Source organism: Sapajus apella, unplaced genomic scaffold, assembly GCF_009761245.1.
Source record: "Sapajus apella isolate SASKATOON/1434 unplaced genomic scaffold, GSC_monkey_1.0 scaffold25, whole genome shotgun sequence".
Classification (NCBI taxonomy): Eukaryota; Metazoa; Chordata; class Mammalia; order Primates; family Cebidae; genus Sapajus; species Sapajus apella.
The window spans coordinates 6,107,310-6,121,821 of record NW_022436965.1 but is presented as its reverse complement, the minus strand read 5'-3'; positions in this window follow the sequence as shown (position 1 = coordinate 6,121,821).

Genomic DNA, 14,512 nt, shown 5'->3' with positions numbered 1-14,512 from the left:
TCCTCTGAGGATTTCTTCTACTCATAAGGATTCAACCAACATATCTCTGTGGTTGACTTCTAAATCAGTATGTCCATATCATTCGACCCACATTTCCACCTCCCTAATAGAAATGTCCTTATGTCTGGCCCAAGGGTAGCTCGAATGTAAGATGCTTTCTGATTCAAATTAATGCATCAGAATCATTGTCAACTCATCTTTATCCTTTGTGTCCATGTGCAATTATTTACCAAATTACATAGATTTTACCTCTTCTATCTTTCAGATTATCACATTTCTTTCTATTCCCACTTCTGCTCTGTTCAAACTTCCATTACCTCTCTCCTAAAATACTACAATGGCTGAATATATGTTGAATATACTTGTTTCCTTATTTCTTCAGTTTTCTTATCTATAAAGTGGGAATAATATAGTCCTTTTATCCAGTGGTCCCCAACTTTTTTGGCACCAGGGACCACTTTCGTGGAAGACAATTTTTCCACAGGGCAGGAAGGATACCATTCCATCTCAGATCATCAGGCATTAGATTTTCATAAGGAGTGCACAATCTAGATTCCTCACATGCACAGTTCACAATAGGGTTCATGCTTCTGTGAGAATCTAAGGCAATTGATGTGACAGGAGGTGGAGCTCGGATGGTAATGCTTGCTGGCCTGCCGCTCACCTCCTGCTGTGCGGCCCAGTTCCTAACAGGCAACTGACTGGTACCAGTTCACGGCCCTAGGCTTGAGGACCTGCTTTTATCTACTAATGTGAATGCTGTGAAAACACATGAAGTCATTTCTGTACAATATTTAATATCATCCTTTTTTTGGGGGGGAGGTGGATCTGCAGTGCTACATTGATTCTATCCTAGTCCTCTTTGGCAGCCTTAATGATGAAGTTACTGATGATCTCCCTGCCGCCCCATTCTCCTCTATACATGGCCATCAGAATTAGCATTCAAGAACATCTGCAAGCCCTCTGAACACCTTCTTTCTTCCAGTCTGCCCTGCCCTTGAATCTTATGTGATAACTAAAGAATTACTATCCTGTATCCTTTCCATGCCTTTGTTCATGCCGTCTCCTATGCTATCCCATCATCTTTGTCTGTACAGCCTTCGCCACCTGTTAAGGCTGGGCTCAGATTCCATCTCCACAAAATCCTTCCAGAACCTTCTAGTTAGCAGAAGTCATCCTCTCTCTGTTCCTCCCTTGTATTCTGTGTCTTTGTTACTGTGTTTTTCCAGTCTGCACACCCACTACATTTTGGCCACATGAAAAGTATTGACTTTAGCTTATTTATAGATTGTCTTAGTCCATTTTCTGTTGCTATAATGGAATACTGGAGACTGGGTAATTTATAAAGGAAAGTAATTTATTTCTTATGATTCTGGCCTGGGAAACTAAGAACCCGGCACCTGCTTGGCTTCTGATGAGTGCCTCGTGCTGCATCATGACATGCTGGAAAAGTGGGTACATGTGAAAGAGGTGAAACACGAGGGGCAGCCTCTCTGCATAACAACCTTTTCTGGCAGTAACTAATCCACTCCTGAGAGAATGGGAACCCACTCCACCAAGAAGTAACCCAGATCAGAGAGAGCAACATATCTCTTAATTACCTAATCACCTCTTAAAGGCTCCATCTCCCCAGATCACCATACCAGGGACCAAATTTCCAACACAGAAATTCTGGGGGACACATTCAAACTATAGCATAAGGATATTCTGAAACACCTAGCTCTGTGCCTCTCTTGCTGTAAATGCTCAATAAATGTTGAATATACTTGTTTCTGTATTCCTTCAGTTTCTTCATCTAAAAAGTGGGAATAATATAGTCCTTTTATCTACTTACATAGATGTTATGAAAACACATGAGGTCACTTCTTTACAAAATTTAATATTATCCTTTTTTTGGACGGATCTGCAATCCAACATTGGTTCCATCCTGGATCCTCTTTGGCAGCCTTAGTGATGAAGTTAGCTAAATAAATACCTGTGAGTTGGTCTTGGCTCTTACATAGAGAACATTACAAACTAAAGGTCAACACCAATCATATGGTATTTGAAAACTAAGAACAAATAAAATAGAAAAATAGTAACATTCAGTTATGTGGAAATATAGATATAGTCAATAATTTGAAGTGGATATTGGTAATAACACAGTTTTCTTTACCTTTGTGATGTTCAAAATTAACTATGAACTATCATTAAGAAACAACATACTGAAGAAGTACTGGCTTTTAATGTTTAACATTTTCTGGCATATTTGTTTGTTTTCAAGTTGGCACTGCATTTTTAAAGATTATAATGGGAAGCCAGAACACATTCTTTTCTTTTTCAAACTGCTACATAATGAGTATCTTTTTTTCCCTTGTTGAAATTTAATTTTTAGCCAATAATTGAGTCTGTTTTTCACTGATCTCAGCAACCTTAAGTAGAAAATTTAGTGTGACCTAAAAAGTTCTAAAACTTATCAAAGGTAGAAATGAAACATATCAAAGGTGGAAATGAAAGAAAAATGTATTCACAAAATGCATTTCAACCCCCACCCCCATTTTTTTTCTTTTTTCTTTTTTTTTTTGCTTGGCACAGTAGCTCACACCTGTAATCCCAGCATTTTGGGAGTTCAAGGCAGGTGGATCACCTGAAGTTAGGACTTCCAGACTAGCCTAGCCATCATGGTAAAACCCCGTCTCTACTAAAAATACAAAAATTGGCTGGGTGTGATGTCAGGTGCCTGTAATCCCAGCTACTCAAGAGGCTGAGGCAGGAGAATCGCTTGAACCCAGGAGGTAGAGTTGCAGTGAGCCAAGGTCATGTTATTGCACTCCAGCCTGGGTGACAAGAGTAAAACTCTGTCTCAAAAAAAAAAAAGGGAACCCATTTTTAATCCCTTAATGAAAATAAGGGGAATTCTTCAGTAATTGGCACTTTACGAACACTAGGAAAAATTTGCATACATTATTTTAAAACCTATACACTTAGTGATAAAAAGGACCTGAGAGTCAATTGAAAGAGCCTAGTGTTGTACAAAGGGAAGAAGACTGGTAGAAAGCACATCAGGAAAATAAGGATAAGGACTTTTAAAGATGTAAAGATTTTAGATGTATAAAGTCCATTAAAAATGGTAAGAAATAACAGCCATTGCTAAAATGCCCTTTAACCAGTTAAAAGTCTGTTTGCACAGCCTTGTAGCTTATGTAAATATGTATGCTCACTTTCCTGCTTGGATGTGTCAGAAGTTAGGGAAGGAAAGGAGCCCTGGGTAGAACCATATGGATTCAAAAACATAGAGAGAGGCCCCATTTTAATATTATGGCTTAGAAATAGTCCAGGAAGCTGGAAGCAGCTGTGCAAAACTGGTCCTAGAACAGCAGTTGCCCCTAAATGATTTGAATTCTTTAGTACCACAGTTCTAATTACTCCTGAAACTCTAGTATGGAATTTGGGAGTGGTGGTTTTGTCATTCTTCAAATTGCTTTTCCTATTCTTTGATAGTGTGCAGAATTTACAGAACAGTTTTCTTCTAGAGAACCCAATCTCGCAAACATTAAATAAAGACAGAACTTATTCTGTATTCACAATTAGTGACTTTAAGGCCTTAGAAAGAGCACTTCATGAAAAAGATACTTGGTGAGTGTTGTTGACTGACTCCCTGCATGGCTGTCGGACTGACTTTTTCAAATTCTAAGAGAATGAGAGATTCAGATGATTCACCTCCCCCAAAGATGTCCCCAGGGCTTTTTCTACCTCTCAATCTTGGTTTGAGATATTCAAAATCACTTCAGCATCAGATTATCATCTCTCACTGGCACCAGCTCCAGCTCTCTCAGGCAAGAAATTTTGCTCCTGTGTCATGATTTCTTGGTTGGGTCACTTATTTACTTTTACTTCCAGTATTTTCCATTTACTTCCAGTATCAGAAGCAAAACCAAGTCATTTGGCTCTTTGAGGGAGTACATTTTGTGTCTGGTCCCTCTCTTAAATTCCCATTTCGCCATCAGCATAGTTCCCACTTACTGATACAGTGTGGCCACAGGATTTAGGTGAGCACCATTCAACAACTGTCTGCACGGGTACCATTCAGGCCAAGAACAATGGCTCTGAGACAGCTCTGCTGATTATTGGCTGGGCTTCCTTAAGCAAATGACTAAATCTCTTTGTGCTTTGGTTTCCTTATTCGTAAAATGAGGATAAGAATAATACCTACCTCACAGCATTTTTAAGAAAGATTGAATGGTCTAATTGTTATACCTTCCTTTTAGGGATGTTGTGAAGATAATGAGATGGTGTGTGTAAAACATTTGGTACCGTTTGAAAGAACTCAATAAATAGTAGATACTGATATCGCTATTAAGCGGTGAAAAGGAAACATTGACATTCTTGAGAGTAGGATTCAACAATGAGTGCAGCTGCTCCAACAGCACCCATGACCTTGGTTTTATTCTCATCCCTGAATCTTTTTTTGTTTTTTAATTATTTTTTAAAAAGAAAGAGAGAGAGACAGGGTCTTCTCATGTTGCCCAGGTTGGTCTCGAACTCCTGGACTCAAGTGATCCTCCCGTTTCTGCCTCCCAAAGTGCTAGGGTTACAGGCATGAGCCACTAACCCTGGCCTCAGCCCTGGATCTTGTCTATTCTTCTGCTTGCTTACTTCATGCTGCCATTGCAGGCTCCCCATCAAAAAATGTAGCCCTCCCTAGGCCGGCAACTCCAGAGACGGTTGAATTCAGGTGCTACAGAGCCTCATCCCTGTATTAGAGTGAATATGCACAAAAACACAAGGTCCTTTTCTCTCCTCTTAAAATTAACAGTGGCTTCATTTGTAAGACATTTTAAGTTATAAACATTTTGGAATAAACGTCAGAAAATCTTTCCAGCTTTTTGTTTGTGTGACTTTCTTCAGTTTTACTTTGCTTTTATAAAAGCTCATCTAACCTCCAACCTCCAAGGGATTTAGAAAGATAGTTTTACAGGTTATCTAATAATGTATGATATTAAGGATCAAAGTGAAAGGTGCCCAGTTGATCACATCAAAAAGCATTAGGTAGAGTAATCCCAATATTAGGACACTTAAGAATTAAAAATAAGTTATTTCTGTAATGATCCATCATTTGTCATTATCCAAATCCAATATTCTTTCTAGAATTGTTATCCAAATCCCGCATTCTTCTGAGGAGCTCCTTTTGCATACATATACATACATGTTTTGTATATGAATATGTTATATGTAGATACACATGTTCACATATACAATATACATATACTGCACGTATATTTATGTGTAGACACACACTCATAATACTGTCTTTTCAGGCCTATTCCGTAATCCTCACAGTGGTCCAAATTTGTCAATTCCCAGCATTTATTAACCTCAGAGGTAAATGCTAACAGTCCTTAAATATTTGAAATTAAATATTTCCTAGCCTGCAGCTTAAAGTTGTATGAAAATAGTGCTTATTTCTGTTTCTTTTCCAAATATATTGATACATTTGGAGTTTTTTGGTTGGAATTGTTTATTGTTTGTTTTTTACAGATAGGGTTTTTAGTATGTTAGATAATAAGCCAGGGATAGTGAAGATTTCTCATGGATAAGAAATCGAATAAAGAGTTCTTGGTTTCTTTGCAGATCAATCTCTTTGTGATACTTTAAAATCAGTGGTATACAACCTTCAAATACATGATTATACTTAAAACTTTGAGAGTTATGGTGTGAGATCACAGGTCTCTTGAAGATCACCATATTTTTCTTGGCACTAGGTGATGAGGCAAGTGTAGTTTTATTGTGCACAAAATGTACTATTCTTTATTGCTAGAGATTAATAGACTTTATTATTATTTACAGAAGTAGCTCTTAAACAAATATAGTCTTCAGAGCCTTCCTAGGTGTTTTTGGGAGATTGCACCCAATTTTAGCACAATCTCTGGGTTCTCAAGGCCCCCGCTCTAATGTTTAATGTTTTTCTTCTGGATTTTCTCTGCGTCACCTCACATCGCTTCCCCTTCCTTCCTACTCCTCTTCATTCTGCATGCACATGTGTGTGCATGTACACACATACACAAACACACACACATTTGCTTTGTGCCAACTCCTGAGCAGTGAACTTTGAATCAGCTGACTTGGGTTCTACATTTAGACCTGCTAGTTACCATCTTTATGGAAGTCTGTTTCTCTAAGACTCAGGTTTGGTTTTGTTTTTCTCAGTTCATATGGCCAAGAGAAGTGGGCAGAGGTTCCAGATGCAGAATCAGATTCGTGGTTTAAAAGAGGGAAATAACTATTACAGTTTAATCGTGCAAAACTATTGGCTTGTTTTTAGTAGACAGACATAATAGTCAAATTATAGGAGCTGGGGTGAAAACTATTCCCCAACAACTTCATAACAACTAAATCAAGTTAAAAATTAAACCAAGTCTCAGGCTGATTTCTGTCACACATACAGACATTTATTAAACAAACATTTGTTAGCAAACAGAAACAAGGTGATAGACCTGTTCTGTGAGTTTGATGAGGTCCCAGTTCTCTTGTCTTTTTAGGTTCTGCAATCATGACCTTGCATAAAAGATTCACTGGAAACAGACGAATAATATTCCAGAGCCAGAATTCCATCACCCTTATAATAAGCATCCGGCAACTGGAAATCCTTCAACTCACACACCATGCCTAATCGTCTGGTGTTTTATGTCTTGTTCATGCAAGAATGAGAATGTCTCTAAAATATTTTAGCCAGTCCTTGTATCTTGGAAATCACTAATTATATGACAGTCTCTTTGTAATGTCTACTGTGATAGCTAATAAACCACTAATTTTGACAATGAAAATTCACTTTTGACATATGTTGTAGAATGCTTTTTGCTATTAATAGAGATAAGAGTGACAGATGTACTTGTAGTACCCACCTCTATCGGGGTCTGCCTGATGAGACCACTACCTGCCATCTTAGAATATGAATTTATGATTACTGCACCTGACTATACCTTGAGTGTAATTTAACCTAAGCCATACAAAATATGCTGTCTATATTGAAGAATTTTGAGGTCTGTTGGCAGATATCATACTGATAATAATATCTGCAAAGAACACCTAAGGCACTTTCTTCCCCCCACCGCCCCTGCCTTGTGAGAATTATATCCTTATATTACAGATGTAGAAAATAAAGGTCAGGCCAGGCACAATGGCTCACATCTATAATGCAGCACATTGGGAGGTCAAGGTGGGAGGATTGTTTGAGCCCAGGAATTCAAAGTTGCAATGAACTATGATCACCCCACTGCACTTCAGCCTGGGTGACAGAGTGAGACCCTATCTCAAAAAAATAGAAAGTAAGTAAATGAAGTTCACAGAGAGGTTATATTGCAGGTCAAAAGCAGGGAAATGGTAGTAAAATTTAGATTTGAGTCCAGACTATTTCTACCATACTAGGATGACCATAAATTCTGGTTTCCCTGTAACCAGATTTACATCATTTTCATGGTATCTGTATTAGTCCATTTTCATGCTACTGATAAAGGCAGACCCAACACTGGGAAGAAAAAGAGCTTTAATGGGCTTACAGTTCCACATGGCTGGGGAGGCCTCACAGTCACGGCAGAAGACGAGGAGGAGCAAGTCACGTCTTACATGGATGGCGCTGGCAAAGTGAGAAAGAGAGCTTGTGCAGGGGAGCTCCTCTTTTTAAAACTATCAGACCTTGTGAGACTTATTCACTATTTCAAGAACAGTATGAGAAAGACTCGCCCCCATGATTCAATTATCTCCCACTGGGTCCTTTCCAAGACGTGTGGGAATTGTGAGAGCTAAAATTCAAGATGAAATTTGGGTGGGGACACAGTCAAGTCATATCAGTATCCTATCTGACTAGTGCCCCCTTTCATTTTCAAAAATGTCCCAATTTAAACAATAAAAATGTGATCACACAAACTTTACTACATTGCCTCCAAAATCCAAGACCTTCATCCCCCAACTGTGTCAGAGTCTATCAAGCGTAGGAACAAGACACAGCAGTGTTTCTGGCCTGGCCTCTTCTTGCCCCATCACACTATTCTGAATATAAGGGAGAAAAAAAAAAAACCCACAGTATACTTAGGTGGCAAAATCTAGGCAAAGAAATTCCTGATTACAGGAAATATAAGTCTCCTCTATTAATAAGAAAGGTATAATCATGAGTCCCCCCAAAATTGGAAAGACTATCCCAAAATTTAATGAAGATTATAGGAGGAAAATTAAGAGCAATATTGAAATTAGGCTGTGTTTCCAACCAACCATGTTTGCCCACTTGACTAAATTTGGTGTCTTTTTCCATTTATATTTACCCTAGAACACTGGAGGGGAAAATAGTTTTGCACCCAAATTTTACCATGTTTAGGTATAAGATAAAAGTCATACTGTGATATAGAATTAGATTTATTAGTCAACCATGGAAACAAGCTGAAAAGCACCTCTCTTATTTGCACTGAAAGTTTACTCAAAAAGCATTCCTTTTTCAGGCAAATCCAGAATCCCTTATCACTGCCATGTCCTTTTCCTGAAATTATAAAGACAGCTGTCCATGGATGTGTATGAGTTGGGAAATACTGGCCTTTCCTCAGCTGAGGGTTCGCCATGGCAGAGACATGCTGCCCTGTGACCAAGTCATGAGCAAGCCTTTAGAATTAAGAAGTGCTATTGTGTAGGCAAAAGCAGCCCTCTGTCTGCATCATCCCATGACTGGTTATATATACTGTATTTATGCCAATCAGAGACTACTGCTCCATTGTTTTCCATGCCCCCCCCAACACCCGATAGTTTATTTTTTGAAGCTTCTGCACCAAGGTTAAGATGCAGCCACTGATGTTTTCTTGCCACCTCTGGCATTGCCTGAGGTCTGGTCTTGCTAGCGTTGGGTTCTCACAGTGATTGGCCCCATGGCAGAATAAGAACATCTGAAGAGGTCAGCACAGCCAGCTAGACAGCCTGGAATTATCTGATTAAAGTTAATTCTAGTCCAGGCACAGTGGCTCATGCCTGTAATCCCAGAAATTTGGGAGGCCAAGGCAGGCAGATAACCTGAGGTTAGGAGGTCGAGACCAGCCTGCTCAACATGGCAAAACCCCCATCTTTACTAAAAATACAAAAAAATTAGCCAGGCATGGTGGCATATGTCTGTAATCCCAGCTACTTGGGAGGCTGAGGCAGGAGGATCACTGAGCCAAAGTCGCACCACTGTACTCCAGCCTGGACAATAGAGTGAGACTCCATCTCAAAATTAATTAATTAATTAGTTAATTAATTAATTCTTTGCATTTACCTGAGGTGTGGTTAGATCCAATCTCTTTCTTTAAATTCCAGGAGTTTTGGAGAAGGCAGAGGAAGATCAAGAGAAGGAGACAATCACAGATTAAGATTGTTTGCCACAGTCTGGGAAGGGAAATAAGTCTTGTGAGTAGGGAACACTAAAAGGGATAGGGCACTACATGTGTGGAATTTACACCTGTTGATTGTAACTCACAATCTCATGCATAATAAACATCCTTTCTAAAGACTGACAAGCATAAAAAATTTTCTAGTAAAATTGTTTCTTAAAGATATTCATTTCAAAGGATCAAAACTCACTGTAGGAATGTCTTTAGAAAAGTGTCAATTTATGCAGAGATTATTTTAGGGAAGACTATTCTGTGTAAATGGTTGTGAAAATGCAACATTTAGTTGTGGGTTGCCAAATCAATAAATATATTTGGAGCATTTAATAAATATTTATTGAATCAATAAATACAATTCCTGAAAGAGATATGGATAATTTACTGGTGAGGCCATCTTTAAAAACTTCAGCATGGGTCCAGGCATGTTGGCTCATGCCTGTAATTCCAGCACTTTGGGAGGCCAAGGTAGGCGGATCACAAGGTCAAGAGATCAAGACCATCCTGGCCCATGTGGTGAAACCCCATCTCTACTGAAAATACAAAAATTAGCTGGGTGTGGTGGCACATGCCTGTAGTCCCAGCTACTCGGGAAGCTGAGGCAGGAGATACACTTGATCCTGGGAGGCAGAGATTGTAGTGAGTTGAGATTGCACCACTGCATTCCAGCCTGGTGACAGAGCAAGACTCCATCTCAAAAAAAAAAAAACTGCTTCAGCATACAGATTAGTAGCATGTAGAAAACATACCACAATTTATAATAAAATGTATTTATAAAATGTATTAAATTTGTAAAATGTATTTAACTCTTATCCACATCTTGATAATACCCACAAGGCATCTGAATTTCACTCTGTCTCCTAGGCTGGAGTGCAGTAATGCAATCTCAGCTCACTGCAATCTCTGCTTCCTGGGTTCAGTTGATTCTCCTGCCTCAGCCTCCCAAAAAGCTGGGATTACAGGTGCCCACCACCATGCCTGGCTAATTTTTGTATTTTTAGTAGAGACAGGGTTTCACCATGTTGACGAGGCTGGTCTCAAACTCCTGACCTCAGGTGATCCACCCACCTTGGCCTCCCAAAGTGCTGGTATTACAGGCATGAGCCACCACGCCCAGCCCATTTTTTCTTAACCTAATAAATCAGTGTCAGGGTCTGACTTGCAGACCCTGACCCAGCAACAGATGAACAAAATTCACTCAGACACAGAATACAGTGAAAGAGTGGGCTGGGGTGTCCTTGGCCACTCACAGACACTTCTGAGAGAGACAGCTGCCACAGCCCTGACCAGTTGGCACTCAGGACATTTATTCAGTATAGATTAATAACAGAGGCTCTGAGTCAACACACTTATGGGTAATTATCAAAGGCCAGGTTCCGAGGCCTAAGGCAAGCACCATTTGTGAGTGATACATCTGGTCGCCCTCCCGCCAAGTAGAAAGCAATCGTGTAACAGCTGATGGTCAAAGGTTAGTCTTAGGACCACATGAGTAAACCACTTACTTAGATAAACTCCCTTACATTCCTTTGTTATTTACTCTTGCTAGTCACTCAAAGTGGATTAGGCTGCCTTCAGCAATAACTTTATCCTGAGGCTTTTACAAAACCTTCCGGCCTTCCAAGAAAGTCTGTGACTATTTTCTATAACTTCCTTTATAATTTCTCTTACAACTTTTCCTACCACTCTGACTGAACTCCCACAAATGAGCATCACCTGCCCATTACCTTCTTCTTCTTAAGGTTGTATGAAAATGGTGGCTATTGTCTAATAGTCCTAACAGCATTCCTGGTGCTTTATGTGTATACTTTATTTTCATTTTCTAACAATTCTCTAGGGTAAGTTCTAATACAATTTGCATTTTCCAGATGAGGAAAGTGAGGCAGCAAGAGGCCCTCAGGCTCCCAGCCATTAAGTGGTAGAGCCAAGTTTAAAACCCCTGCAGTCCAGCTGCAGATGCAGCATTTGACCAGCCAGTGCCCTGCCTCACAAATAACTTTCTAAGATTTAGCATACTCCCTACCACCTGATTGCCTACAACAAAAGCTGTAATGTACTTAAATATTTAATATGCCACACTTGCATTGGAAAATATTACAATTTATACCACTTGTAACAACATTTGACCTACAGGACATTTATGTTACCTTCAAATGAGTTCAAAATTTCTTTAAATTAATACCACTTGTAACAACTTGTACCACTTGTACAACATTTGACCTACCACTTGTAACCACTTGTAACAACATTTGACCTACAGGACATTTACATTACCTTCAAATGAGTTCAAAATTTCTTTAATTTTATTTTTTCTTTTAATTTTTAAATTTTATGTCTTCTATTTTTTTTTCTGTGCCTCAGTGGATGCAAAGACTTTTTTTTTTTAATATTAAGAAATATCATTTGGGTGCAGTGGCTCACATCTGTAATCCCAACACTTTGGGAGGCTGAGATGGGCAGATCACTTGAGATCAGGAGTTTGAAACCAGCCTGGCCAACATGGCAAAACCCTTTCTCTACTAAATGTACAAAAATTAGCCGGGCATGGTGGCAGGTGTCTGTAGTCTGAGCTCCTCGGGAGTCTGAGGCAGGAGTAATCACTGGAACCCAGGAGGCAGAGGTTACAGTGAGCCAAGATTGTGCCACTGCTCTCTGGCCTGGACAACAGAGTGAGTCTTCATTTGAAAGAAAGAAAGAAAAGGAAGAAAAAGAAAAAGAAAGGAAAGAAAAAGAGAGAGAGAGAGAAATGAAAGAAAGAGAGAGAGAGAGAGAAAGATTCATTAACTCAATAATGAATAACTTACTGCTCACCTCCCAGATACAAGGCACAAAATTTAGTATGCATAGTCTGTGGGGAAAAAAAAGAACCTCTCTGATAGGAGAGACAGGATATCCATAAGTTTTCATAAAATGAAGCAGAAAATAAGTGTCAGCAGAGATGTGTAAATTAAGAGCTAAGGGAGTTCAGGGAGGCAAAGCTGCCAAATTTCGTGGCCTAAAACCCTCAAGAGTATCCCATCTTCTTGCGTGTCCATTGTAATCACTACTGTGTATAAACCATGATGTAATCTCAGAAGGTATCACAGCAAGGAGCAAGATGTTAGAGAAGCTATTAATAATTTAGCTTTCTTGGTCATGAAGTAAGATGAATTGAAGTTTTAAAGTAATTTCTTCCACTTGAAATCCTCTTTCTACCATTTTCTGACAAACAATGCTTTTATTTCTGGGGGTTTTTTGTTTTGTTTTTGTTTTTGAGATGGAGTCTTGCTGTCATTCAGGCTGGAGTGCAATGGTGCAATCTCAGTTCACTGCAACCTCCACCTCAGGGTTCAAGTAATTCTCCTGCCTCAGCCTGCTGAGTAGCTGAGACTACAGGCACCCACCACCAGGCCTGCTTAATTTTTGTATTTTTAGTAGAGACGGGTTTCATCATGTTGGCCAGGCTGGTCTTGAACTCCTGGCCTCAGGCAGTTTGCTTGCCTTGGCTTCCCAAAGTGCTGGGATTAACACATGTGAGCCACCACACCAAGCCCAATGTTTCTCAATTTTCTGAAAATATTTTTAAACTCCAATCCTTAATGAAATCTGTGCCTAGCATAGTACCTTTTGCAGTAGGTACTTAATAAACATACAACTGGGTGCACATTTGAAAATAAGCTCTCTTACATTGTTCTCAGTAGTTCTTCTCTGTTGTCTTCATCATATTAGATCTGTCTTTATATTCTTTCATTAATTTAGTAATTCAACAAACATTTGTGCAGAAGTAGTAGTCTGGGTTGCTGCCTTTATTTCTCTATACATGGGTCTCCAACCACTGGCCAGTACTGGTACCCATCAGTGGCCTATTAGGAACTGGGCCGCACAGCAGGAGGTGAGCAGAGGGTGAGCTAGCTATTACTGCCTGAGCTCCACCTCCGGTCACAGCAGCAGCAGAATTAGCTTCTCCTAAGAGCACAAATTGTATTGTGAAACCATGCATTTGAGGCCTGTAGGCTGCACACTTCTTATGAGACTGTAATGCCTGGTGATCTGAGTAGGAATAGTTGCATTCTGAAACCATCACACCCTTTCCCCACCCCATCTGTGGGACAAAATGTCTTCCACAAAATCAGTCTCTGGTGTCCAAAAGGTTGGGGACTGCTGCTATAATTTGGTCAACTGTTTGAATGGTGGTTCCACTCACCAGAATGGAAACCATAGGAGAAGGGAATATTGGGAAGAGAGGGATAGATGAGTTTAGTTGGAACATGATGAATTTGAAGTGCCTGTTTGACATTCTAGTGAAGGAATAAAATAAGCAGCTGGATATGTGGGTCTGGAGATCATGAGAAAGACGTAGGCTTTTAAATATAAAAGATGGCTGGGTGCAGTGGCTCAGCCTGTAATCCCAGCACTTTGGGAGGCCAAAGCAGGAGGATCAAAAGGTCAGGAGTTTGAGACCAGCCTGACCAACATGGTGAAACCACGTTCATGAGAAAGTTGTAGGCTTTTAAATATAAAAGATGGCTGGGTGCAGTGGCTCAGCCTGTAATCCCAGCACTTTGGGAGGCCAAAGCAGGAGGATCAAAAGGTTAGGAGTTTGAGACCAGCCTGACCAACATGGTGAAACCACGTCTGTAATTAAAAAATACAAAAATTAGTCAGACGTTGTGCCACGCACCTGTAATCTCAGCTACTCAGGAGGCTGAGGTAGGAGAATCGCTTGAACCCGAGAGGCAGAGGTTGCAGTAAGCCAAGATCGTTCCACTGCACTCCAGCCTGAGTGACAGGGTGAGACTCCATCTCGAAAAATAAATAAATAAATAAATAAAAATAAATAATAAATAAATGAATATAAAAGATTTTAGAGCAGTCAAGCACTGTTGGTGGTATTAAAAGCTATGGAAAAGTGATTCTTAATCTGAGGGGTAAGAACTCTTAGGAGGTCTATCAGTTGCTTCAGGAGCTCCATGTAACCCTAACATTATATGCAACATGCCCTTCCCCAAGAAGATTCCTGAATTTTATCACATTCTCCAGGAGGTTCATGCCTCCAGAAAAAAAGGCTCAGAATAAGTGTGAAAAGACAAGTTTCAGTGAGAAACACCGGGGATCTCTAACATTTAAAAAGCGGAAGAAGAGTATAAACAAGACCACAA